This window comes from Scyliorhinus canicula, chromosome 1 (assembly GCF_902713615.1).
Source record: "Scyliorhinus canicula chromosome 1, sScyCan1.1, whole genome shotgun sequence".
Taxonomy (NCBI): Eukaryota; Metazoa; Chordata; class Chondrichthyes; order Carcharhiniformes; family Scyliorhinidae; genus Scyliorhinus; species Scyliorhinus canicula.
Window position 1 is genome coordinate 170,145,826 of NC_052146.1, and position 27,239 is coordinate 170,173,064.

The following is a 27,239-nucleotide window of genomic DNA, read 5'->3' on the forward strand; positions in this document are numbered from 1 at the left end:
AGCTCCTTCCTCAGGCTGCGCTTCAAAACACCCTTCTACTGCTACCCTTTGCCTTTGTGACTGAGCCAGTTCCGTATCCATCTTACCACCTCACATCTGATCCCGTGTGACTTCACCTTATGTACCAGTCTGCCATGAGGGACCTTGTTAAAGGCTTTACTGAAGTTCATGTAAACAACATCCACCTCAAAAATCATCTTTGTCACCTCTTCAAAAAACCCGATCAAGTTAGTGAGGCATGCGTCCCCTTCACAAAACCATGAAGTCTATCGCTAATGAATCCATTTGTTTCCAATGGTATGAATCCTGTCCCTGAGAATTCTCTTCAATAATTTACCAACTGCTGACATGAGGTTCACTGGCCTATTGTTTCCTGGATTATCCCTGCTACCTTTCTTAAACAGAGGTACCACATGAGCTATTCTCCAGTCCTCTGGGATCTCACCTGTAGCCAATGAGGAACAAAGATGTCAGTCAAGGCCACAGCAATTTCCTTCCTTGCTTCCCTCAGTATTCTGACATAAATCCCATCTGGCCCAGGAGTCCTATCTACCTTTTTGTCTTATAAAAGACCTAATGCCTCCTCCATTTTGACCCAGACTGTCCACACACCCTACTCAAGGATCATCTTCCACAAAGTCCGTTTCTTTGGTGAACACGATGCAGGTACAAATTCAGTACCTCACCCATTTCCTCTGGCCCAGCATATAGATTTCCCCAACTGTCCTTAAGTGGTCCAATCCTCTCCCTGGCCACCATCTTGCTTTTTACATATGAATTTTCTTCTGCATTTGCCTTTTTGCTTTACATAATTTTGTCTCTCATTCATCCAGTTAAGTAGGAGAATTGTTCTCATAAGTCTGTGAACAGAGGAAAGGACCAGTTAACTTGGAAATAGCAAGCTTGAACTTTCGCAAGAGTTTCAGTCGAGATTTGTCTTTAGTAATACTCATGGATTAGGTATTGCAGAAATCTGATGGATCACAATGAAAATTGAGTTGTGATCATTCAGTAATTTATGGAACCAACTTGACACCGACAAAAAAATAAAACCAGAAACGGCTACAAAGTCTCAGCAGGTGGAGCAGCCCCTGTAGAGAGAGAAACAGAGTTAACTGGCCATAATCTCTGTTTCAGAGACTAAGTGCTGACGCCGGCACTGAATCGCTGGTGTTCTATAATCCCCATTGCGATGCCGGTCCTGGAGCAATTTATGATATCCTAATGGGTTGGCACAAGTGAAATTCCATCGAAAGCTGGCATGTGATGCGATGTAGTCGGGATTGGCACTCCAGAGTCTGACCAGCTGCTAGAAGCTCTCCACTCCCCACACACTCTCATTCCAGACAAGAAGATACCACACTGAAAGCGGCACCGAGGTTTGCTGATGCCAATCTAAAGACCATGTTGGATGCCTTGGAAGGGAATTGCAACACCCTGTTCCCCAGGGTGATAAGGAGGCTGCCACCCGTGGACGTCAACCTGGTCTGGCGCAGGTGGCAGACCCCATGAACGCCGTGGGCCCCGCTTCCAGGACCGGCCAGCAGTACAGCAAGAAATTTCTCGACCACCTGAGGGCGGACAGGGTGAGTCATCGCCACGTACCCGTAGCACCAACCTCCGGACCACCCCCACACCCATCCCCTTCCCCCTCTCCGCTGAACGTGGACTGATAGAAAGCACTGGGCAAAGATGGGAAGACCCCCCCCCAGGCCAGCTATGGTGGGTCACCTCCACCACCGTGCCCCTACCACCCATGTCCCAGATTCTTGTAATCCCCGCACCAGCCCCGCGACGATGATCAAACCCCACCTGCTGGCGGTCCGCACACACCCCACCCTGAACCACATGCCAACACTCATAATGCCCACCATGGCCGAGTGGACTGCACACATAGGCCACCAATCGTTGACCCTCTGTGCTGCCGGCGTCCGAGTGACTTACACTGTGCATTTTCTGGTTCCCATGAGAAGGCGGCCCACAAATGCAGGAAGAGGTAAGTAACAAGAGGGGGCTTGCCGGACCTGCGGTCCCTCACTGTGGCAGAGCAGAAGGGGTTGGACCTGGTCAGTGGGTTCAGGAGAAGCAGTCACCAAGACGGAGGTCAGTATTGGGGAACCAAGTCAGATAGCAATGACCCTGGTCCAAGTGTGGCACTCCCCCTCCACCCCACCTGGGATCAATGCAGGCGTCTTCCCTTATGTCTTGCTGGATCACCAGATCTCATCGCAGAAGGTCATCATAATCCTCCAGCCCTTGGATCAGAGCCGCTGATACAGCCAAGCCAGGGCCAGCACCTGTGTTGAAGTAGACAGGAAACACGGAGGGCCATGCAGGGTGACGGTGGGATGCAGAGGGGGTTGCACAGTGGCCCCGGCCTGCATTACAGCCTCTGTCCTCGCATGGAATGCCCAATCCCCACCACTGGCCATTCCCCCGGCACATTGCCCTCCATGTCATCCCCCAGGCCCTTACGGTGCCTGGCAGTGGGCGGGTGGCCTCTGGTTGCAGCACCTGTCCCTGTCAGGAGGGGTACAGCCGGCTGGTGCTATCCATGCCATCCGTACACTCTGTAGACCCTGCCCTGCACCCTCCTGTGGGTATACCGTGCAGGTCCTCCTTGGTTGGCACATGGTGTGGTGGAGTGGGAGCGGGGTCAGCTAGTGCCACAGTGGGCATTCATTGAGGTGTGCAGCCGGATGACTGCCTGGCTCACCGCATCGATGGCGGTCCATGACTTTGCAACCCAGCACCTCACCCCACTGCCCATCCCCTGGTCGGCCCCTCTACTCACCAACAACCCTGGCTGACGCCCGCCAGCCAGGGGCATGACCGGCAGCTCACTGCTGGATCTTTGGGAAGATGTCTTACCTCCTCACTCCCCCTCATCAGCTATGGCAGCTGTTTCCTGATTTTAAATACCACAAGTGAATCTCACCGTCGGTAATTCTGCCCAGCGAAAGGCTAGCACGGCGGGAGGTCCAGGGAATACCGGGATGGTCCCATTAATGTTATGCCAACGGCCTTCACTGGACAGTTTGTATGCCTACACCAACGTGCGGCATAGAGTGCATTCACGCCGCTGTCGAGGCACCGGAGCCATGGCTTTCCGTTGGGCGCCCGGCACCGGCCTTGATTATCAGGTCGCACAAGATTTTCTGCCCATTGTGGTTCGCGATTCCAGCGTCGGGCAACAGAGATTCCAGCACAATATTTTAAGAACATAAGAACCAGGAGTAGGCCATCTGGCCCCTCGAGCCTGCTCCGCCATTCAATGAGATCATGGCTGATCTTTTGTGGACTCAACTCCACTTTCCGGCCCGAACACCATAACCCTTAATCCCTTTATTCTTCAAAAAACGATCTATCTTTATCTTAAAAACATTTAATGAAGGAGCCTCAACTGCTTCACTGGGCAAGGAATTCCATAGATTCACAACCCTTTGGGTGAAGAAGTTCCTCCTAAACTCAGTCTTAAATCTACTTCCCCTTATTTTGAGGCTATGTCCCCTAGTTCTGCTTTCACCCGCCAGTGGAAACAACCTGTCTGCATCTATCCTATCTATTCCCTTCATAATTTTAAATGTTTCTATAAGATCCCCCCTCATCCTTCTAAATTCCAATGAGTAGTCCCAGACTACTCAACCTCTCCTCATAATCCAACCCCTTCAGCTCTGGGATTAACCTAGTGAATCTCCTCTGCACACCCTCCAGCGCCAGTACGTCCTTTCTCAAGTAAGGAGACCAAAACTGAACACAATACGTAGAATTCATAGAATTTACAGTGCAGAATGAGGCCACTCGGCCCATCGAGTCTGCACCGGCTCTTGGAAAGGGCAGCCTACCCAAGGTCAACACCTCCACCCTATCCCCATAACCCAGTAACCCCACCCAACACTAAGGGCAATTTTGGACACTGAGGGAAATGTATCATGGTCAATCCACCTAATCGGCACATCTTTGGACTATGGGAGGAAACCGGAGCACCCGGAGGAAACCCACGCACACACGAGGAGGATGTGCAGACTCCGCACAGACATTGGCCCAAGCCGGAATTGAACCTGGGACCCTGGAGCTGTGAAGCGATTGTGCTATCCACAATGCTACCGTGCTGCCCCTTAAAGTCCAGGTGTGGCCTCACTAACACCTTATACAATTGCAACATAACCTCCCAAGTCTTAAACTCCATCCCTCTAGCAATGAAGGACAAAATTCCATTTACCTTCTTAATCACCTGTTGCACCTGTAGACCAACTTTCTGTGACTCATGCACTAGCACACCCAAGTCTCTCTGAACAGCGGCATGCTTTAATATTTTATCGTTTAAATAATAATCCCGTTTGCTGTTATTCCTACCAAAATGGATAACCTCTCATTTGTCAACATTGTATTCCATCTGCCAGACCCTAGCCCATTCACTTAACCTATCCAAATCCCTCTGCAGACTTCCAGTATTCTCGGCACTTTTCGCTTTACCACTCATCTTAGTGTCATCTGCAAACTTGGACACATTGCCCTTGGTCCCCAACTCCAAATCATCTATGTAAATTGTGAACAATTGGGGCCCAACACGGATCCCTGAGGGACACCACTAGCTACTGATTGCCAACCAGAGAAACACCCATTAATCCCCACTTTTTGCTTTCTATTAATTAATCAATCCTCTATCCATGCTACTACTTTACCCTTAATGCCATGCATCTTTATCTTATGCAGCAACCTTTTGTGTGGCACCTTGTCAAAGGCTTTCTGGAAATCCAGATATACCACATCCATTGGCTCCCCGTTATCTACTGCACTGGTAACGTCCTCAAAAAATTCCACTAAATTAGTTAGGCACGACCTGCCCTTTATGAACCCATGCTGCGTCTGCCCAATGGGACAATTTCTATCCAGATGCCTTGCTATTTCTTCCTTGATGATAGATTCCAGCATCTTCCCTACTACCGAAGTTAAACTCACTGGCCTATAACTTCCTGCTCTCTGCCTACCTCCTTTTTTAAACAGTGGTGTCACGTTTGCTAATTTCCAATCCACCGGAACCAACCCAGAGTCTAGTGAATTTTGGTAAATCATCATTAGTGCATCTGCAATTTCCCTAGCCATCTCTTTTAGCACTCTGGGATGCATTCCATCAGGGCCATTCGCTTGCCCATCACTACCTCAGTGATAACAATCCTCTCAAAGTCCTCACCTGTCATAGACTCATTTCTGTCAGTCACTGGCATGTTATTTTTGTATTCAACTGTGAAGATCGACCCAAAAAACCTGTTCAGTTCCTCAGCCATTTCCTCATCTCCCATTATTAAAACTCCCTCCTCATCCTCTAAAGGACCAATATTTACCTTAGCCACTCTTTATTGTTTTATATATTTGTAAAAACTTTTACTGTCTGTTTTTATATTCTGAGCAAGTTTACTCTCATACTCTATCTTACTCTTCTTTATAGCTTTTTTAGTAGCTTTCTGTTGCCCCCTAAAGATTTCCCAGTCCTCTAGTCTCCCACCAATCTTTGCCACTTTATATGCTTTTTCCTTCAATTTGATACTCTCCCTTATTTCCTTAGATATGCACGGTCGATTTTCCCTCTTTCTACCGTCCTTCCTTTTTGTTGGTATAAACCTTTGCTGAGCACTGTGAAAAATCACTTGGATGGTTCTCCACTGTTCCTCAACTGTTCCACCATAAAGTCTTTGCTCTCAGTCTACCTAAGATAGTTCTTCTCTCATCCCATTGTAATCTCCTTTGTTTAAACACAAAACACTAGTATTTGATTTTACTTTCTCACCCTCCATTTGTATTTTAATTTCCACCATATTGTGATCGCTCCTTCCGAGAGGATCCCTAACTATGAGATCATGAATCAATCCTGTCTCATTACACAGGACAAGATCTATTTTGGGTCCAATATGTGCCTTCTTTGGAATTGAAGAGTGGTAGCAGTGTGATGGTTTGATGACCAAAAGGGAGGGGCAAGTAGAGCAAAAATAAAGGTCAGGAATAGGTCAGAGGACAGGAACGATTAAATGTCAAAGATGTCCTGGAACCAATGCAAAGGGAATGCTAATGATAAATGGGCAGGTCTTATACCTCTTGTGATTGCATGGGAAAGTGAGGTGTTTAGGATGATGGAAGACTGTACCAGGATGTCAGGGAAAGGAACGATCCTTTCAGACTTGACAGGTGCCAAAGCACAGTGTCTAAATGATGCTAGGAATACAACAGCCCCCAAGGGAGTAAAAATCTGAATCCTGCCTCTTCCTCATTGCTTGATGTGCTGTTGTAACTTTTCACTCCAATGAATGAGCCCTTTCGCCTAATAAATAACATGCTGCTCTGACAAAAGATGTCTTGTCTGCTGACAAGGACACCAAAGACAAGGTGCCTACCTGCCTTTGGAAATCTTGTTATTTAATCTGCCCTCCTGTCCACCCTATCACTGAGGTGAAATATGCTAGTTATTGTAATGCACTGTCTCAAAAGATGTTGGAAACAGATTCAATAATACATTTCCAAAGGGATTTGGATAAGTACATGGAGGTTAGATTAATGGGCAGCACGGCAACACAAGTGGATAGCACTGTGGCTTCACAGCGCCAGAGTGCCAGGTTCGATTCCCCATTGGGTTACTGTCTGTGCGGAGTCTGCACGTTCTCCCCGTGTGTGCGTGGGTTTCCTCCGGGTGCTCCGGTTTCCTCCCACAACCCAAAGACGTGCAGTTTAGGTGGATTGGCCATGCTAAATTGCCCTTAGTGACCAAAAAGTTAGGAGGAGTTATTGAGTTACGGGGATAGGGTGGAAGTGAGGGCTGAAGTGGGTCGATGGGCTGAATGGCCTCCTTCTGCACTGTATGTTCTATGTTCTATTGCAGAGAAAGAGCAGAGGAGAGGGTTGGACAAATTGGGTAGCTTTTTCAAAGAGATAGAGCAAGCACAATGGGATGAATGGCCTCCTTTGCGCTGGAAGATTCTCTGATTTGATAAGGAGTGGAAGGTGGGGACTGTGCTGAGGACCTCATTCCAGATCATCAAAGACACCAAGGATGAGGAAAATTGCATCATAGCACATTGCAGTCAGTTGGAGTACAGGGAGAACTCATCTCTGACTGCAACACCTCAATATTGTTTATCTCGCAATTTGGGAGGAATTGTGGTCAGTGATGTAAGTCAGGTGCTCGAATGGGAATGATATGGATGCCTCGAGGCTGGTTTAGGGGCTGGTTTAGCTCACACAGCTAAATCACTGGCTTTTAAAGCAGACCAAGCAGGCCAGCGGCACGGTTCGATTCCCGGACCAGCCTCCCCGGACAGGCACCGGAATGTGGCGACTAGGGGCTTTTCACAGTAACTTCATTGAAGCCTACTCGTGACAATAAGCGATTTTCATTTCATTTCATTTCATAGAGTAGCAGTGGCTTGTTTGGGCTAAATTTGACTTTAGTGATATTATCTGATGTATTTGGAACAAGTCTTCTTTCCACTCTATGATCTGTAGACCAACCTGTTAATGATTGAACCTTTGATCCTTCATGTTCTCTATCCGTTCGGATTCTATTTTTGTCTTGCTGTTGGCTGCGTCTCTCTTTTTACTTTGCCGTTATCCGTATTAAGTCTACCTTCTCTTTTTCCCTCTATCCCAATCATGTTATGATTGATCTGGCACAGAAAAGAGGCAGCATTACTCAGTGTCTGCAAAGTTCAGGTCCGCATGAGACCGTGAATCAGCGGTGCCCCTTCACATAAAGTGGAGAAGGTTTTATTAAATTTGGAGTACCCAATTATGTTTTTCCAATTAAGGAGCAATTTAGTATGGCCATTCCAGTGCACATGAGGCTCTCTGCAGTGGGGTGCAGGGCTCACTTGTGCCTGACACTGTTGCCCCATACCCCCTCTGGGGGACCCCCGGAATCTGACACATCATAATTGAAGGTTTTTTTGTTTTTCTGCCTCCATAGATAGTTCAGGCAGTGTCCAATTGGGCTTCCCCCTCCATCAACACCCCGACTCCGTCCCTCCCCACCACCCTCCTTTCCTCTCTCTCCCCACCCACCTCCTTCCTTTCCCTTCTGTTGGTACAGATGCGAGGGTATCTGGTCTCTCCAGCGCAGTTTAGTGCTTGTACCGTTTGCTTTTTGTACTACTGTGTTTTAATAATCAGAGTATCCAACACCCTCCCCTGGATGCTGAGGGGAGGGTACCCTGTTTCTCCAACACAAAATTACTGTTTGTACCGTAGGCCAATCCTCCTACCCTGCACAGATTTTTGGGTTGTGGGGGTGGGACCCATGTAGACACCGGGAGAATGTGCAAACTCCACACGGGCAGTGACCAGGAGCTGTATTAAACCCAGGTCATTGGCTCAGTGAGGCAGTAGTGCTAACCACTGCACCACTGTGCCACCCAAAAAGTGGAGAAAATGAATGTGCCGTGCGCATGTGTCTGTCTCTGTCTCTTGTGTATCTTCTCCGTCTTGTGTTTGTGCCTGTCCGTCCGTCTGTGTGATGTGTGTGTCTGTCCATATCTGCCTGTCTTGTTTGTCTACACATCAGGAGGACCAGCATCATTTGGAAATCCAATAAATGTAATTTATAATAAATATTTCAGGTTATTTAAACAGCAATATTTACAAAATATGCAAATTTCTTTCAGAGAAGAGTCAGTTACAATGATGAGGATCTTTCTGCGATCAGTTGTTATAAATATGAAGGTCTGGCTGAGATCACTTGTTTTCAAGATGATAATTTGGCCAAAATCAGTTTTCAAGATGATGATTTGGCCGAGGTCAGTTGTTTTCAAGATGATAATTTGGTCAAAATCAGTTGTTTTCAAGATGATGATTTGGCCGAGATCAGTTGTTTTCAAGATGATAATTTGGCCGAAATCAGTTGTTTTCAAGATGATGATTTGGCCGAGGTCAGTTGTTATAAAGATGATGATTTGGCCGGTGTCAGTTGTTACAATCATGATGATTTGGCCAAGATCAGTTGTTTTCAGGGTGATGATTTGTCCGAGGTCAGTTGTTACAATGATGAGTATCTCGCTGAGGTCAGTTCTTCGAAGCTGAGAATGTGGTTAAGATCAGTTGTTACAAAAACAACAATATGGCTGAGTTCAGTTGTCCCAAATTTGAGGAATTGGATGTGATCAGATGTTATAAAAAGGAGGATCTGGCTTAGATCAGATGTTACCACGATGAGGATCTGTCTTGACATCAGTTGTATTAACAATCAGGTTCAGGACAGTATCACAGGCTGTTGTACTGAGGGTTCATAGAATTTACAGTGCAGAAGGAGGCCATTCGGCCCATCGAGTCTGCACCGGCTCCTGGAAAGAGCACCCTACCCAAGGTTGACACCTCCACCCTATCCCCATAACCCAGTAACCCCACCCAACACTAAGGTCAATTTTGGACACTAAGGACTATCATGTCCAATCCACCTATCTTGCACATCTTTGGACTGTGGGAGGAAACCGGAGCACCCGGAGGAATCCCACGCACACACGGGGAGGAGGTGTAGACTCCGCATAGACAGTGACCCAAGCCAGAATCGAACCTGGGACCCTGGAGCATATACCATCTGGAGTCACAAAAGCTGAAATCTCCTTCACCCTTTTGGATAACGGAACCTCCAGTAACCTTTAAGCAAATTCAGTTTTGATATAAAAGCTAATTGTCCCACATTCTCAATGCAATCCTCCAAGTGTTGGATAGGATAAGAGTCCGTTCTTGTAACTGCATTAAAATTTCTAAAGTCCACACACAACCATTGGGTACTGTCCGGTTTCGGTTTCATCACTATCGGTGAGCTCCATTGGCTGCAACCCACTTCAATTATGTCATTTTTAAGCATACTTTCAATTTCCTTGTTAACCTGTGCCAATTTTGAAGAGTTAAGTCATTATGGATGTTGTTTAATTGGAACAGCATTTCCCAAATCTACATCGTGTATCGCCATTTTAGACCTTCCCAACTTATCTCCACAAACTTTCCCATGTGATATGAATAACTCTTTCAGGTCAGTTCACTTTTCCTCTAGAAGGTAATTCAACAATTTATCCCAATTTTTAAGAACATCCTCGTTTTCCAATTTAATTTAAGGGATGTCAAATTCAAAGTCATCTGGATTTGGTTATTCATTTTGAGTTAAAATCATTAAAACCTTCTCCTTTTGCTCTCCTTCCCTTTCAAAGTACCTTTTAAGCATATTCGCATGACACACTTGGAGAGTTTTCCTTCTATCTGGTGTTCTTACCACATAATTCACCTCACTTAATTTCCTTTCAATCTGATAAGGTCCACAAAACCTTGCTTTTAAAGGTTCACCTACCATTGGTAACAATACTAAAACTTTATCTCCACTGGCAAAACTACGAACTTTTGCTTTCTTATCCACTACCGGTTTCATCACATGCTGTGCAACTTTTAAATGTTGTCTCACCAATTACCCTGCTCTATTTAATCGTTTCCTAAAATTTGATACGTAATCCAATAATGTAAGTTCCAACTGCTCAATAATTTCTCCTTAATCAATTTAAGTGGTCCTCTTACATCATGAGCAAAAATTAGTTCAAAAGGACTGAATTTGGTTGACTCATTAGGTGCATCCCTAATTGCAAACAGTACGAATGGAATTCCTTTATCCCAATCCTCTGGATAATCGTGAGAATAAGCCCTCAACATTGTCTTTAATGCCTGATGCCACATTTCTAATGCTCTCTGCGATTCTGGATGGTATGGAGTTGATTTAAATTGTTTTATTCCTACACTACCCGTAACTTCTTTGAATAACCTTGAGGTAAAATTTGATGGTTGATCCGATTGTATTTCTGTGGGTAGTCCATATCTAGTAAAAAATTTAAGTAACTCCTCCACAATCTTTCTAGCTGTAATATTGCGTATTGGAATGGCCTCTGGAAACCTAGTAGTCACATCTATTATAGTCAAAAAATATTGGTTCCCACTTTTCGTATTAGGAAGCGGTCCTACCCAATCAATTAAAAGGTTTCGCAAATGCTGGAATGGGTATTAAGGGCGCTGGTTTTATCACTGCTTGAGGTTTCCCTATCACGTGACATATGTGACATGATCGACAAAATTTAACTACATCTTTATGTGATCCAGGCCAAAAAGATGTTTTTGTATTTTAGCTTGAGTTTTCCTTACTCCCAAATGACCTCCCACTGGTACCTCATGTGCTACTCGCAACACCTTCTTTCTATACCCTACCGGCAACACTATTTGATGAACACCTGCCCACTTTTCATCCACCTGCATATGTAAAGATCTCCAATTTCTTATCAAGACATCATTTTTATTTTAATAACTTTCTGGTATACACTCAGATTCCTCTTCTGTTTATGCTTTCTAATACATCCGTTTCACTTCGATATCTTTTTGTTGTGATTCTGCCAATTTTCCTGAACTAAAAATATCCGCCTCGTCCTCCACCTGTTCTTGTTCTTTTCCAACTATCTGATCAAAAATGGTTTCTGATAATTGAACTTCAGCTTTATCTTTACTCTTTGATTTCTCCTCTTGTCCTAACCTGTGACTTTGCGACCTTATTACTGCACAATCCGGAAAAATCCCAGGATATTCGTCCTTCAACCCTTCAGTTGTCTGATTTTCCACTTGATTATCAATCACAGTAGGCATCACTCCTACATGCGATCCAGCTGTATCATTACCCAAGATAAACTGTATTCTTGGACAATATCGTTTCTCTATTACTCCTACTACCTCTTCACGACTCTTCACTGGACTTTCCAACCTTACCTTATATAATGGAACACTATTCTTCTCACCCTGAATTCCACATATTACCACCTTTTCTGGCAATATTCCTCCCAAACTACGGAACTTCTCATCTCTTACCATCAAAGATTGACTAGCTCCAGTATCTCTTAAAATTGTGACTTCTTTACTTATTCCTTCTGGTACACCTGTGTACACTTTACCCATGCAAGTACATTCTTTAAAGAGATCTGGCGCCTTCTGATCAATCACCTCTTGAACAGGCTGTACAATCTTTTGCACCTCCTTCTCTTCACTTGGGCTTTCCTTTACCACTTTAAGAAACCCCACTGTCTTATCCTGTTTTACTACATTAGCCTTCCCCGTGCTTTTCTTCAACCACCAACACTGTGACTTTACATGTAATGACAAACTAGTTATTACAGTAAAAATATTTGAAACTTTTCATTTCTCTTCCACCTTCCTGGATTTCCTTTTTAATCTGAGTTACACTCTCTTCATTATCTCCCATCTCTTTACCTCTACCACTTCAGTATTTCTCTTTCCCCCAGTTTCTATCCCTCACAGGCTGAAACTAATGTCAGAAACCAAACTTTGATTTATGAACTAATTCATAATCATCTGCCATTTCTGCAGCTAATCTGGGAATTATAACCCTCTGCTCTTCCACATGGGCAGCACGGTAGCATGGTGGTTAGCATAAATGCTTCACAGCTCCAGGGTCCCAGGTTCGATTCCCGGCTGGGTCACTGTCTGTGCGGAGTCTGCACGTCCTCCCCGTGTGTGCGTGGGTTTCCTCCGGGTGCTCCGGTTTCCTCCCACAGACCAAAGATGTGCGGGTTAGGTGGATTGGCCATGCTAAATTGCCCGTAGTGTCCTAAAAAGTAAGGTTAAGGGGGGGGGGGGGGAGCTTGTTGGGTTACGGGTATAGGGTGGATACGTGGGTTTGAGTAGGGTGATCATGGCTCGGCACAACATTGAGGGCCGAAGGGCCTGTTCTGTGCTGTACTGTTCTATTCTATTCTATGAGTTTTCACTACATCAGGACTTGAATTTTTAAACTCCTCCAAAATTATAATTTATCTCAGAGCTTGATACGTTTGGTCTATTTGAAAGCCCTTGTCCACCGATCAAAATTAATCTGTTTGATCCTTTCAAACTCCATGTATGTTTGACCCAGTTCTTTCCTTAAATTTCTAAACCTTTATCTGTAGGCTTCAAGCATGAGTTCATATGCACCCAAGATGGATTTTTTTTCACTTCCTCATACGTCCCAGATACCTCCTCTGAATGCGATGCAAACACTTCACTAGCCCTACCTATCAGCTTTGATTGAATCAGTAACACCCACATGTCCTGTGACCATTGTATTTGGTTAGCTACCTTCTCAAATGAAATAAAAAAGGCTTCTGCCTCCTCCTCATCAAACCTTGGCAATGCTTGGACATATTTAAATAAATCACAATCAAGCCTTCAACTATGACGCTCTTTCTCTTTATACTCATCACTATCCTCAAACTGTACGTTTCCCTTAACATCCGCCAATTTTAACTGACTGTCATGTTTCATGCCAATTTTCTGAATTTCAAACTCTCTCTCTTGTTCCCGTTCCTCTCTCTTTTTTTCCATCTCTATCTCTTTTTAATTTTCCTCTCTATCTCTTTCTTCTGCTTAGGCTACTCTTTCCTTTTCCCTCATTTCGTATTAATGCTGCTATAATTCTTTTTATGTTCAAGTTGTTTAATCTGTAACTGAATTTTTGTAATTTCCAATGAGTCCAACTGTATCTCAGACAATTTTAAATAGTCAGCTACCGCCGTAAGGACCTCTTCTTTTTGTGTGCTGTCAGGTCACATTAACTGTAATGTTTTTGCCAAATCTAAAAGCCATTTTAAAATCTCTGTTCGTAAGGTTCTGCGCGTGAACTTCTCTACCCTCAAAAACATCCGAGTCTCTAAAAGAGCCATTGTCCCCAACACACTCCCTACTTAAACTGGATTACCACACCTGAAAAGGAAACACAAATATGCTCACCCCTCACTGTCTTTAAGTTCGCTAAACCAACCCAATCATGAAAGATAGACTTTTACCCCATGAGCCCCCAGTTTGTTATGGTCCAGGGTTTAGAGAGCACCAAAGTATATCATGGAGTTCAACTGATCCACAACCATTAATAGATTTTGGTTATGGGGAGCACAACGGCCCACTTTGTGTGATGCAACAGCGAGCTAAAGTATTTTAAAACAAAAACAATATTTATTCTATGAATCCAGTTCACATTTGATAAACACACAGTAGACATCTTATCAATTACTAACACTGATACTCCCCCAAAAGATACAATACTCTATAGGTAACCCTTAGTAACTTTCCTAACAACATCCACCAGTCAAAGACCCTATTTAACAAAGACAGTAGGTTTGCATTCCTTACAAAAACAGATATTACTTTGAAATCATCAAGTGATCTGGAGACATTCTTTAGCAGAGAGAGGGAGAGAGCGACAAAAATACACCTCCTTGGTTTGAATAAAGCTCTCAAACTGAAAACAAAACTAAAACTCAGAGCTAAAAACAGCTTCCAGCTCAAAATGAAAGTTAAAAATCGAGCCAGAGCCCAGCTCCACCCACACAATGACATCACTGGAGCCACTTGAGAAGACAAACATTTCTTAAAGTGAATTTCTCATAACAGTAAGGTTAGTTGGTCCATTCAACTGATTGTCTTCACTATGTTGTTCTGAGTGTTCTTCTACTTCTTCTTGGTGTCCCATTTTCATTGTTTCTTTCAACCACATAAGATGTTGGGTTTTCTGCCTTTCCAGTACTTGGCCTTCTCTCTACCAGATCCAGACGGGTTCAACTGATTGACATTGGGGTGACTCATGCACCCTGTGGCGTTGATTGCAATTCTTTGTCTGATTTGCACAATACTCATCCTCCTTTTCCCTCTCTTTCTCGGTGCCAGAAGATTTCAGACATGATATGAGCGGTGTGTAAGAACAGGAAGTTGTGTGGGTAATAGTCTTCCATCAGTAATTCTGAAGGAGCTAACCTCCTCTGTAGTGGTGTCAAATGGTACATCAACTGTGCTAAATTAAGGTCATCATACTTTCTCAACAAAGTTTGGATTTTTGTTACTCCTTTCTTGACGTCACGGAGATTTACAAAGAGCGGGAGCTGAGAGTCAGAGCAGTGTTTAAAAAAAGCAGGAGCTGAGAGTCAGAGCAGAGATGTAAAAAGTGGGGGAGCTGACAAGTACATAAGGAGAAGACTGGAAGGGTGGGTAGGCAGACGTTGGTTGACTCTATCCTTGAAGTAGACAGTCAGTGCTCTCATGAAACGGTTCTGGAGTTGTTCGTGCACGGGAAGAAGTCACAGATGCAATTTGAGCTGCTCTCAACGGGCAAAGTAGTGCCCCAGCTGCCGAGCTGTGTGGGCATTTTATGAATATGGTGAGAAGGCCAGTCGTCTTTTAGTGCACCAGCTGAGGCAGCAGGCTGCCTCCAGGATATAGTACAGGTAAGGGCCTCAAGTGGTGGATTGGTGTCCGCTCCAGCATTGTTTAATGCTGCTTTTCAGGCCATTTACTAAAGCCTATGTAAATCGGAGCTTCCAAGGGAGAGGTTGCCCATGATGCAATTCTTGGACGGGTTGTCAATCTCAGTGGTGGAGCGGGGCAGAAGAGAAGTGTTGGAGTCCCCGATGGGCCTGAAGGAGATTATGTAACGTATGGGTTTACTGCAGTCCTGTAAAGCTCCAGCCCAGACAGATCCCGATGGAATTTGAGAAGGAATTTGTGGGTCAGCTGAAAGCATTGTGTTGGACATGTTTAACAATTCTAAGTCCCGGGGGTATCGCCGGTCACACTGACACAGGCATCAATTTCCTTGATTTTGAAGAAGGATAAGGATCTGACAGAGTGTGTGTTGAACAATCCCATCTCATTGCTGAATGTCGTGCTCAGCTTTTCGCAAAGGTTCTGGCAATGCGCCAGGGGCGATATCGGAGAACAGTCAGATTTGGTCAATATTTGACAGCAGTCAGCCAATGTTTCCGTCAACTTTAAATCGTCCTGTCCTCCTCTCAAGTCTCGGTGGTTATTTCAATGGCTGCTGAAAAAGAAAAGGAGCTGAGAGTCAGAGCGGGAGCTGAGAGTCAGGGCGGGAGCTGAGAGTCAGAGCGGGAGCTGAGAGTCAGGGCGGGAGCTGAGAGTCAGAGCGGGAGCTGAGAGTCAGAGCGGGAGCTGAGAGTCAGAGCGGGAGCTTAGAGTCAGAGCGGGAGCTGAGAGTCAGAGCGGGAGCTGAGAGTCAGAGCGGGAGCTGAGAGTCAGAGCGGGAGCTTAGAGTCAGAGCGGGAGCAGAGAGTCAGAGCAGGAGCTGAGAGTCAGAGCGGGAGCTGAGAGTCAGAGCAGGAGCTGAGAGTCAGAGCGGGAGCTGAGAGTCAGGGCGGGAGCTGAGAGTCAGGGCGGAGATTTATAAAGAGCGGGAGCTGAAAGTCAGAGCGGGAGCTGAGAGTCAGAGCGGGAGCTGAGAGTGAGAGCGGGAGCTGAGAGTCAGAGCGGGAGCTGAAAGTCAGAGCGGGAGCTGAAAGTCAGAGCGGAGATTTAAAAAGTGCGGGAGCTGAGAGTTAGAGCGGGAGCTGAGAGTCAGAGTGGGAGCTGAGAGCCAGAGCGGAGATTTAAAAAGAGCGGGAGCTGAGAGTCAGAGCGGGAGCTGAGAGTCAGAGCGGGAGCTGAGAGTCAGAGCGGGAGCTAAGAGTCAGAGCGGGAGCTGAGAGTCAGAGCGGGAGCTGAGAGTCAGAGCGGGAGCTGAGAGTCAGAGCGGGAGCTGAGAGTCAGAGCGGGAGCTGAGAGTCAGGGCGGGAGCTGAGAGTCAGAGCGGGAGCTGAGAGTCAGAGCGGGAGCTGAGAGTCAGAGCGGGAGCTGAGAGTCAGAGCGGGAGCTGAGAGTCAGAGCGGGAGCTGAGAGTCAGAGCGGGAGCTGAGAGTCAGAGCGAGAGCTGAGAGTCAGAGCGGGAGCTGAGAGTCAGAGCGGGAGCTTAGAGTCAGAGCGGGAGCAGAGAGTCAGAGCGGGAGCTGAGAGTCAGAGCGGGAGCTGAGAGTCCGAGCGGGAGCTGAGAGTCAGGGCGGAGATTTATAAAGAGCGGGAGCTGAAAGTCAGAGCGGGAGCTGAGAGTCAGAGCGGGAGCTGAGAGTCAGAGCGGGAGCTGAGAGTCAGAGCGGGAGCTGAAAGTCAGAGCGGGAGCTGAGTATCAGAGCGGAGATTTAAAAAGTGCGGGAGCTGAGAGTCAGAGTGGGAGCTGAGAGTCAGAGCGGAGATTTAAAAAGAGCGGGAGCTGAGAGTCAGAGCGGGAGCTGGGAGTCAGAGCGGGAGCTGAGAGTCAGAGCGGGAGCTGAGAGTCAGAGCGGGAGCTGAGAGTCAGAGCGGGAGCTGAGAGTCAGAGCGGGAGCTGAGTGTCAGAGCGGAGATTTAAAAAGAGCGAGAGCTGAGAGTCAGAGCGGAGATTTAGAAAGAGCAGGAGCTGAGTGTCAGAGCGGAGATTTAGAAAGAGCGGGAGCTGAGAGTCAGGGCGGGAGCTGAGAGTCAGAGCGGAGATTTAGAAAGAGCGGGAGCTGAGAGTCAGAGCGGGAGCTGAGAGTCAGAGCGGAGATTTAGAAAGAGCGAGAGCTGAGAGTCAAGGCGGGAGCTGAGAGTCAGAGCGGGAGCGGAGAGTCAGAGTGGGAGCTGAGAGTCAGAGCGGGAGCTGAGAGTCAGAGCGGGAGCTGAGAGTCAGAGTGGGAGCTGAGTGTCAGAGCGGAGATTTAAAAAGAGCGGGAGCTGAGAGTTAGAGCGGGAGCTGAGAGTCAGAGCAGGAGCTGAGAGTCAGAGTGGGAGCTGAGAGTCAGAGCGGGAGCTGAGAGTCAGAGCAGGAGCTGAGAGTCAGAGTGGGAGCTGAGAGTCAGAGCGGGAGCTGAGAGTCAGAGCGGGAGCTGAGAGTCAGAGTGGGAGCTGAGAGTCAGAGCGGGAGCTGAGAGTCAGAGCAGGAGCTGAGAGTCAGAGTGGGAGCTGAGAGTCAGAGCGGGAGCTGAGAGTCAGAGCGGGAGCTGAGAGTCAGAGTGGGAGCTGAGAATCAGAGCGGAGATTTAAAAAGAGCGGGAGCTGAGAGTTAGAGCGGGAGCTGAGAGTCAGAGTGGAGATTTAGAAAGAGCGAGAGCTAAGAGTCAGAGCGGAGATTTAGAAAGAGCGGGAGCTGTGAGTCAGAGCGGAGATTTAGAAAGAGCGGGAGCTGAGTGTCAGAGCGGGAGCTGAGAGTCAGAGCGGGAGCTGAGAGTCAGAGCGGGAGCTGAGAGTCAGAGCGGGAGCTGAGAGTCAGAGCGGGAGCTGAGAGTCAGAGCGGGAGCTGAGAGTCAGAGCGGGAGCTGAGAGTCAGAGCGGGAGCTGAGAGTCAGAGCGGGAGCTGAGAGTCCAAGCAGAGATTTAAAAAGAGCGGGAGCTGAGAGTCAGAGCGGGAGCTGAGAGTCAGAGCGGGAGCTGAGAGTCAGAGTGGGAGCTGAGAGTCAGAGTGGGAGCTGAGAGTCAGAGCGGGAGCTGGGAGTCAGAGCGGGAGCTGAGAGTCCGAGTGGGAGCTGAGAGTCCGAGCGGGAGCTGAGAGTCCGAGCGGGAGCTGAGAGTCAGAGCGGGAGCTGAGAGTCAGAGCGGCAGCTGAGAGTCAGAGCGGAGATTTAAAAAGAGCGGGAGCTGAGAGTTAGAGCGGGAGCTGAGAGTCAGAGCGGAGATTTAAAAAGAGCGGGAGCTGAGAGTCAGAGTGGGAGCTGAGAGTTAGAGCGGGAGCGGAGAGTCAGAGCGGAGATTTAGAAAGAGCAGGAGCTGAGTGTCAGAGCGGAGATTTAGAAAGAGCGAGAGCTGAGAGTCAGAGCGGAGATTTAGAAAGAGCGGGAGCTGAGTGTCAGAGCGGAGATTTAGAAAGAGCGGGAGCTGAGAGTCAGAGCGTGAGCTGAGAGTCAGAGCGGGAGCTGAGAGTCAGAGCGGGAGCTGAGAGTCAGAGCGGGAGCTGAGAGTCAGAGCGGGAGCTGAGAGTCAGAGCGGGAGCTGAGAGTCAGAGCTGAGATTTAAAAAGAGAAGGAGCTGAGAGTCAGAGCGGGAGCTGAGAGTCAGGGCGGGAGCTGAGAGTCAGAGCGGGAGCTGAGAGTCAGAGCGGGAGCTGAGAGTCAGAGCGGGAGCTGAGAGTCAGAGCGGGAGCTGAGAGTCAGAGCGGAGATTTAAAAAGAGAAGGAGCTGAGAGTCAGAGCGGGAGCTGAGAGTCAGAGCGGGAGCTGAGAGTCAGAGCGGGAGCTGAGAGTCAGAGCGGAGATTTATAAAGAGAAGGAGCTGAGAGTCAGAGCGGGAGCTGAGAGTCAAGGCAGGAGCTGAGAGTCAGAGCGGGAGCTGAGAGTCAGAGCGGGAGCTGAGAGTCAGAGCGGGAGCTGAGAGTCAGAGCGGGAGCTGAGAGTCAGAGCGGGAGCTGCGAGTCAGAGCGGGAGCTGAGAGTCAGAGCGGGAGCTGAGAGTCAGAGCGGGAGCTGAGAGTCAGAGCGGGAGCTGAGAGTCAGAGCGGTTTGAGATCCTTGGGAGGTTGGGTTTTGGGCCTATATTTATGTCTTGGATCCATCGTCTGTACAGGGCTCCCACCTTACGTGTTGGATACTCTGAGGATTTGAATGCAGTTTAGTCACCATTTTAAGTTGGGATCCATGTGGATGTTTGCCCCAATCTGCAGGAATTATTTATTTGTGCCAAAGGGATTTGACTCATCATTCGAGTTATCGGGGAGGGAGCGTCTGGAGATGTTTGGGGACATGTTTATAGAGGGAAAGTCTGCCGGAGTAGAGGAGCTATTGGATAAATTCCAATTCCTGAAGACCAACATAGCTAGGTTTTTTCTGGTCCACAACTTTTTGCACAAGGTGATTTCTGCCTTTTCTCTGGCACCTTTGCCCTCTCGTTTGGACAGGGTAATTCCATTGACAGATTTGATTCAGGTCCTCAGCCACTGTGAGGAAAGGCCGCTAGAGATCACAGGCGTACTCGAGAGAGAACAGTGACCGACAGTGAGGTTAGCCCGTGCTAGAGAAGTGAGGATCTACTGCACCTCCATCCAGATGGCCTGTCTCAAGTGAGTTATTGATGTCCCACATAATTATCCTTCTATTTCACTGTACCCATGTACATTATCTGGCATAATCACCATCTGATGAGGCCGGGTTATCCAGAATCACTGCACCCTCTGCCACCCAAGAGACCAGCTCAGAGGAGAGCTCCAAGGGAAACACCAACAATGCATCATAGCTACCACCCGTACCTTTCACCAGGGCAGAGACACACATCTCAGTGGACAAAACTAGTGTGGTAAACCACTGTTGCACCTGTATTAGGTGATGTAAGGTAGGACCTGTATTACAGGTTTGCCGGTAGTCTCTGCTGCAGTATAAATATGCTTTCCCTCCAGCTAGCAGCCATTTCGCCAGCTGCTGTGGGAGGCCACACATCTGACAGCAATAAAGCCTCAGCTGGATTCAACTATCATCTTTGTCCAATTGGTCGTGCCTCAATTTATTGCTATAAGATTTTCTAAAAGATGGACCTCTGAATCAAACCACATCGCCTGCAGCTGGATCCGCAATCAAGCGTCGCCAAAAAGGACTTTAATCACCGGGTAGCTTGCTTCGAGGCCTATATCAACTCAGCGACCACCCCTCCGACGGAGGCTCAGGCGATACAGATCCTGTACTCAAGGTTGAGCTCCACCATGTTTCCGCTGATCCAGGATGCCCTGACCTACGCAGACGCCATGACGCTCCTCAAAGAGAACTACACTCAGAAGACGAACTCGCTCTTCACCAGGCACGTACTCGCCACTCGCTCTCAACTCCCTGGTGAGTCCATCGAAGACTTCTGGTGGGCCCTAATCCCACTCGTCCGGGACTGTGACTGTCAGGCCGTTACGGCCACCGAACATTCCAACCTTCTTATGCGCGATGCGTTTGTAACGGGGATTGGGTCGGACCTCATACGCCAGAGACTGATAGAAGGGGCCACGCTCGACCTAGCTGAGACTAAAAGCCAGCAATCTCCATGACGGTTGCCTCACGTAACATTCAGGCTACCCCGCCAGCCGCGCTGCCCACCACTCCTGCCTCACGTGGACCCCACAGCATCCGCCCCAGCGGGGGCCTTACCAAGCCAGTACGCCTGAGCCACACGCCAGCCTGTGCATCCCAGGGGTCCCCGATGTTACTTCTGCGACCAGCAGAAGCACCCTTGCCAACGCTGCCCGTGCAGTCGCCGCTATCGCCCCCCACCCCTCTAGTCTACACACAATGGGCGCTGCCATCTGTCTTGTTATGCTCTTGGCGTAGCATAAGCTGCTTCCTTGATGTTCACTCTGACAAAGGACGGTTCAGACATGGAGATAACTTCAACACGTTTATTAAACTATTTACAAAACTCCTGCTCGCATTCGCCACTACTGTTAATCCTTCTATAGCTACTCAGACTGACTAACCAGTCTGCTACAATCCAGGTGGTGGGTGTGATGTTGAATCAACCCCGTGTCTGTACTCACTGAGTGTCTCCACTGGAAAGAGGAAGATCATGTGTGCTGTGTCCTTTATATATGGGTTGGTGTAATGCCTCCCGTGGTAGTATCACCTCTGTATGTATTGTGAATGCCCATTGGTCGTGCCCTATCTTACTGACCTATTGGTTGAGTGCCTGTGTGTCATATCTCTGGTGCTCCCTCTAGTGTCTAGCCAGTCTACGTGTACTTACATTAACCCCTTGTGTCTACAGTGATACGTATCACCACATCCCCCCTTTTTCATGTTACATATTTTCTGAACACTGCTAAAGAAAATTGAACAAAAAAAACCAGGTAGATAAGCGATGCTCTGTACAAGTTATGATAACAGTCATTAAACAATAAGTGTAACTCATATGTATGAGTCCAAAACCAATCAATTATCATGGTCGAATGTCTTTCTTGTTGGGTTGGTGAGTTGGTGATTTTGATGGTGGCATGTCCTTATGAGCGCCATCAGTGTCCCTGTGCATCAGGAACCAAGAAGTGGTCAAATCACTTTGTTGTCTAATTTGGAGTCTTTTTTTCTTCCGATGCTTGTGATAGCGATGTTGGATGGCATCTGTCCTGAAAGCCAGGATGCCTGTTGGTAGTGCAGCACACGTGAATTGGGAAGATGCATCATCCTTCCATGGTATGTCATTGTACTGAGCTGAGCGGTAACAGTGTCCCTCATGGGCAGAGTTGTACCATGCCGTACCAGTCGTAGTTCCATTGGTGTAGTCTTTGTCGTGCTTGCTGTCGACAATGTTGCCTTTGGTATGCGCCGTGTCATTGTCTTTGATATGGTTTTCATAGGTTGTGATGTTGTGTTGGATGGTTCTGTTGTTGTGTTTGCTGCGCTCAAGGACCACACTCTGTGGATAATACGAGTCCTTCATACAGTTACCCGTGTCAGCGTGCTTTGTGGCATCTGCTGTTTTCTTGAGCGTGCCGTCACTGAGTTCGCGGTGCTCCCCGTCTGGAGTCATGTCCGGATTACTTGAATTAGCTTTGGCTTGTGGTTGCTCCCCATCTGTAGTCTGGTCTGTTTCAACTGAGTCAGTGTTGGTTTGTCGATGCTCCCCATCTGGAGTCATAGCAGGTTCACTGGAGTCAGCTGAGATTTCATGATGCTCCATGACTGGAGTCAAAACATTCAGGAATGCATTTGCTTGTGGAGAGGCTCGAGCGAATGAGGTTTGAAGTAACGTGGTGTCACCAGAGTCACCAGTGGTCTCACTGTGATCGTCGAGTGCCTCTGAACACATTAGCTGAGGTCTGTCACATTGTATATCTTGTATGGGAAGTGGGATGCTGTCGTCACTTGTCTCACAAACAGTGGGTAGAGCCTCAGTAGCTTCTTGTTGTTCACTTGGGCTGGGTAGGCTGTTAGAGTCTTCTTCTGGTGGCTCAAACAATGTGGGTGGACTGTCATAGTCGCTTTGTTGTTCACTGGAGCGTGGTAGACTGTCAGTCGTCTTGCTGTTCACTGGAGCATGGTAGACTGTCATAGTCTTTCTGTTGTTCACTCGAGCATGGCAGACTTGCATCGTCCGCTGCTGGTTGCTCAGAGGAGGTTTCTAGAACCTCATGGTCTTGTTCATGCAAGGACTGCGCTTTTGAGTCTTGCGTAGCTTCTATCGTGGAGGCTGTCCACCAGCTCGCTGTGGAGGCTTGTGTCACTCGAGTTGCTTCTTGTTCATGCAAGGACTGCGGTATCGAGACGTGCAGTTGTCTTGCTGTTGAGTCTTTCATCGCTTCCTGTGTAGAGGCTGGGACCCTTTGCGGTGCGTGGACCACTCTCTGTGTGGCAGCAGGCCGCTCTCTCTGGGCTTGTACCGCTCTCTGTCTCTTGGTGTCAGGCCGCAGCATAATCCTGCACTCACGAGTCAGGATGTCATATATGCTGGGCTGAAGATCCTCAAATCAGAAGAACACATTCACGTCTGTGTCGGATTCGGTACTGGGGTCGCCATCTCGAATGATGAAACCTTAGTCTGAGTCGCAGTCTTCTAGGACCATGTCATCACTTTTTGTGTTGGCATTGGGCTCGCGATGTCGAAAGAAGAATTCAAGGTCTGAGTCATAGTCTTCAAGGACTGCATCATCTCTTTGGGCGGTGCTAACTGCTTGTTGCAGGGCTCTGCGGAGGTTGCTTTCAGCTATTGGTCGAATGTCAGGCATTGTGCTGTCGTTCCAGGTGAAAGAATCAGGTTTTACAGCTTTAACATTTTTTTTTCGTGTTTTGGGACATTTCCCCTTTAAGTGGGCATGGCCTGGGACTTCTGACATCATGACGTGTGTGACGTAGGTCGTAGGATGCGATTGGGCATGCTCAGATCGCTGTTCCTTTACTTGGGGCCTTTATCTCCACTGTGCATGTGCAGCACCTTTACCAAGATGGCTGCAATTCAAAACTGCGGATTTCTGCTGCAAGCCTACCTCGTGGTGAGTTTTGGTGCTTCTTTTACCGTTTTTTCTTGTATTCTCCTTGCAGAATTCTTGGAATTTGTCCAGGACTGCCTGGAAATCGCTCTTGTTTTGCCCCTTTGACTATTTGATGGTCTGGAAGATTTCAGCTGCTTCTGGACCTGCGATGGTGAGTAGAAGCTTTATTTTCTTTGCATCCGCCATGCCATCTGGGTCGGACGTTACCAGGTAGATATCGAATCTCTGCCTGAACCAATGCCAGTTTTCACTGAGATTGCCTTGGTACCTGAGTTGTTGTGGAACCGGAATCCCGAACATCATCTTGCCTGGCTGTTGTTGCTGGTTGTCACTGCTTGCTGAGTTGTAACTTTCTGGATTGAAACAGCCACGTCTGTGTACCATGTCTTGTTATGCTCTTGGCGTAGCATAAGCTGCTTCCTTGATGCTCACTCTGACAAAGGAAGGTTCAGACGTGGAGATAACTTCAACACGTTTATTAAACTATTTACAAAACTCCTGCTCGCACTCGCCACTACTGTTAATCCTTCTATAGCTACTCAGACTGACGAACCAGTCTGCTACAATCCACGTGGTGGGTGTGATATTGAATCAACCCTGTGTCTGTACTCACTGAGTGTCTCCACTGGAAAGAGGAAGATCATGTGTGCTGTGTCCTTCATATATGGGTTGGTATAATGCCCCCCCCTGTGGTAGTGTCACCTCTGTGTGTATTGTGAATGCCCATTGGTCGTGCCCTATCTTACTGACCTATTGGTTGAGTGCCTGTGTGTCATGTCTCTGGTGCTCCCTCTAGTGTCTAGCTAATCTACATGTACTTACATTAACCCCTTGTGTGTCTACAGTGATGCATATCACCACACCATCTGCATCTCCCCGGGGCCACGGGCGGCCAATGGGCACCGCCATCTTCACCTCCCCGGACCACACGTGGCCTGTGGGCACTGCCATCTTCACCCCCCGGGGCCACGCGTGGCCAGTGGGCACTGCCATCTTCACCTCCTGGGGCCACGTGCGGCCAGGGGGCGCCGCCATCTTGTCGAACCCCCGCAACATGCGGCCAATGGGTGCCGCCATTTTGCCCCCGCAGGATCTTCAAGCGCCACCATCTTGTCTCCCCCTCGGGACATGGACACCAGCAGCATTCCACGACCTGGGTCCCTCAGGCTCTCCATCATCCGACGTCAGCGACGACCGACCACGACTCGCCTCAGTAACGATCGACCAGTGTCCTCAGCACAAACTGGCCACCGCATCAACCAATGTGAAAATCAACGGCCACGTGACCTCCTGCTTGCTGGACTCCGGGAGCACAGAAAGCTTCATCCACCGGGATACGGTAAGGCGCTGCTCCCTCGCGGCCCACCCGCCAATCAAAGAATTTCCCTGGCCTCCGGATCCCATCCCGTCACAATCCGAGGTTACTGTCCGGTCACACTCACGGTGCTGGGCGTAGACTTCAGTGGCTTCCGCCTCTACGTCCTCCCTAACCTCTGCGCTGCCCTGCTCCTAGGCCTGGACCTCCAGTGCAATCTCCAGAGCCTAACCCTCAAATTCGGCGGGTCCCTACCACCCCTCACTGTGTGCGGCCTCGCGACCCTAAAGGTCGATCCGCCTTCCCTCTTCGCCAATCTAACCCCGGATTGCAAACCCGTCGCCACCAGGAACAGACGGTACAGCTCCCAGGACAGGACCTTCATCAGGTTCTTCAGGAAGGCATCATCAAGGCCAGCAACAGCCCCTGGAGAGCCCAAGTGGTAGTCGTTAAAACTGGGGAGAAATACAGAATGGTCATGGACTACAGCCATCAATCGGTACACGCAGCTCGACGCGTGCTCCCTCCCACGCATATCTGATATGGTCAATCAGATTGCACAGTACCGGGTCTTCTCAACAGTAGACCTCAAATCAGCTCCCCATTCGTAAATCGGACCGTCCATACACCAATTTCGAGGCGGGCGGTCGTCTCTATCACTTCCTCAGGGTTCCCTTCGGCGTCACTAATGGGGTCTCGGTCTTCCAAAGGGAAATGGACCGAATGGTCGACCGGTACGGTTTGCGGGCCACCTTCCCGTACCTAGGCAACGTCACCATCTGCGGCCATGACTAGCAGGACCACGATGCCAAATTTCTCTGCACCGCCACTCTCCTCAACCTCACCTACAACAAGGAGAAGTGCGTGTTTACGACCCGCTTAGCCATACTCGGCTATGTGGTCCAGAACGGAGTTCTGGAGCCCGATCCCGTCCGCATGCGCCCCCTCATGGAGCTTCACCTTCCTCACTGCCCCAAGGCCCTCAAATGCTGCCTGGGGTTCTTCTCCTACTACGCCGAGTGGGCCACAAACTATGCGGACAAGGCTTTCCGCGGCTTCACCCGGCAGAATCAGGAACAATGTCTGGGAACAAGGAACAAACATTCATCGCAGTCAAGCAGGATGGTGTCCAGAGAGGGATTGTTGGGGAAATCATCAAACGTTTTGAACAGAAAGGATTCAAACTGGTCGCCATGAAGTTCCTGCAGGCTCCTGTGGATCTGCTTGAAAAGCATTACTGTGACCTTTCAGATAAGCCTTTCTATCCCAAATTGATCAAGTATATGAGTTCTGGTCCTGTAGTTGCAATGGTGTGGGAAGGCCTGAACGTGGTGAAGACTGACAGAGTGTTGCTTGGTGAGACCAATCCAGCTGACTCCAAACGATCCGTGGAGATTTCTGTATACAGACTGGCAGGAATGTTATCCATGGAATATTATCGCTGTAGCGAGTGCACAGAAGGAGATTAACCTTTGGTTCAAACCGGGTGAGGTGGTGGTGCACAGGACTAGATCTATGAGTAAAACATTCCAAGGCTCCGGCCTGTCTCAATCATTCCAAATTGTCATCAGACGTTTTATTTTTTACTGATTTCACATAATGTCTTCATCCTGCGTCTTTGTTCTGAATGTCAAAGCAAATAACCATGCAATAAATGAACCAAAAGATAGAAAAAAAAACTATGCGGACAAGGCCCGCCCACTCATACAGTCCCCCCACTTTCCCCTGATGGCCTTCGCCCGTATCAGAGCCGATATAGCCAAGGCCGGGATGCACGCAGTAGACGAAAAAAAAATGAAAAATGAAAATTGCTTTATTGTCACGAGTAGGCTTCAATGAAGTTACTGTGAAAAGCCCCTAGTCGCCACATTCCGGCGCCTGTCCGGGGAGGCTGGTACGGGAATCGAACCGTGCTGCTGGCCTGCTTGGTCTGCTTTAAAAGCCAGCGATTTAGCTGAGTGAGCTAAACCAGCCCCAGACGAGACACTGCCCTTTCAAGTAGAGAGCGACGCATCGGACGTCGCCCTAGCCGCCACCCTCAATCAGGCAGGCAGGCCTGTGGCATTTTTTTCCCGCACCCTTCATGCATCAGAAATTTGGCACTCATCCGTCAAAAAAGAGACCCAAGCCATCATTGAAGCTGTGC

The 27,239-nt window shown here is 48.3% G+C and overlaps 1 protein-coding gene and 1 pseudogene across 1 annotated transcript in view; one reads left to right on the plus strand and one right to left on the minus strand.

The window, feature by feature from the left end:
• The window catches only part of LOC119969229 (5-hydroxytryptamine receptor 1E), a 288,765-nt gene that overhangs the window by 197,534 nt on the left and 63,992 nt on the right, over nt 1–27,239 (minus strand). The window lies entirely within an intron of this gene.
• LOC119969237 lies at nt 26,135–26,770 on the plus strand (annotated as a pseudogene).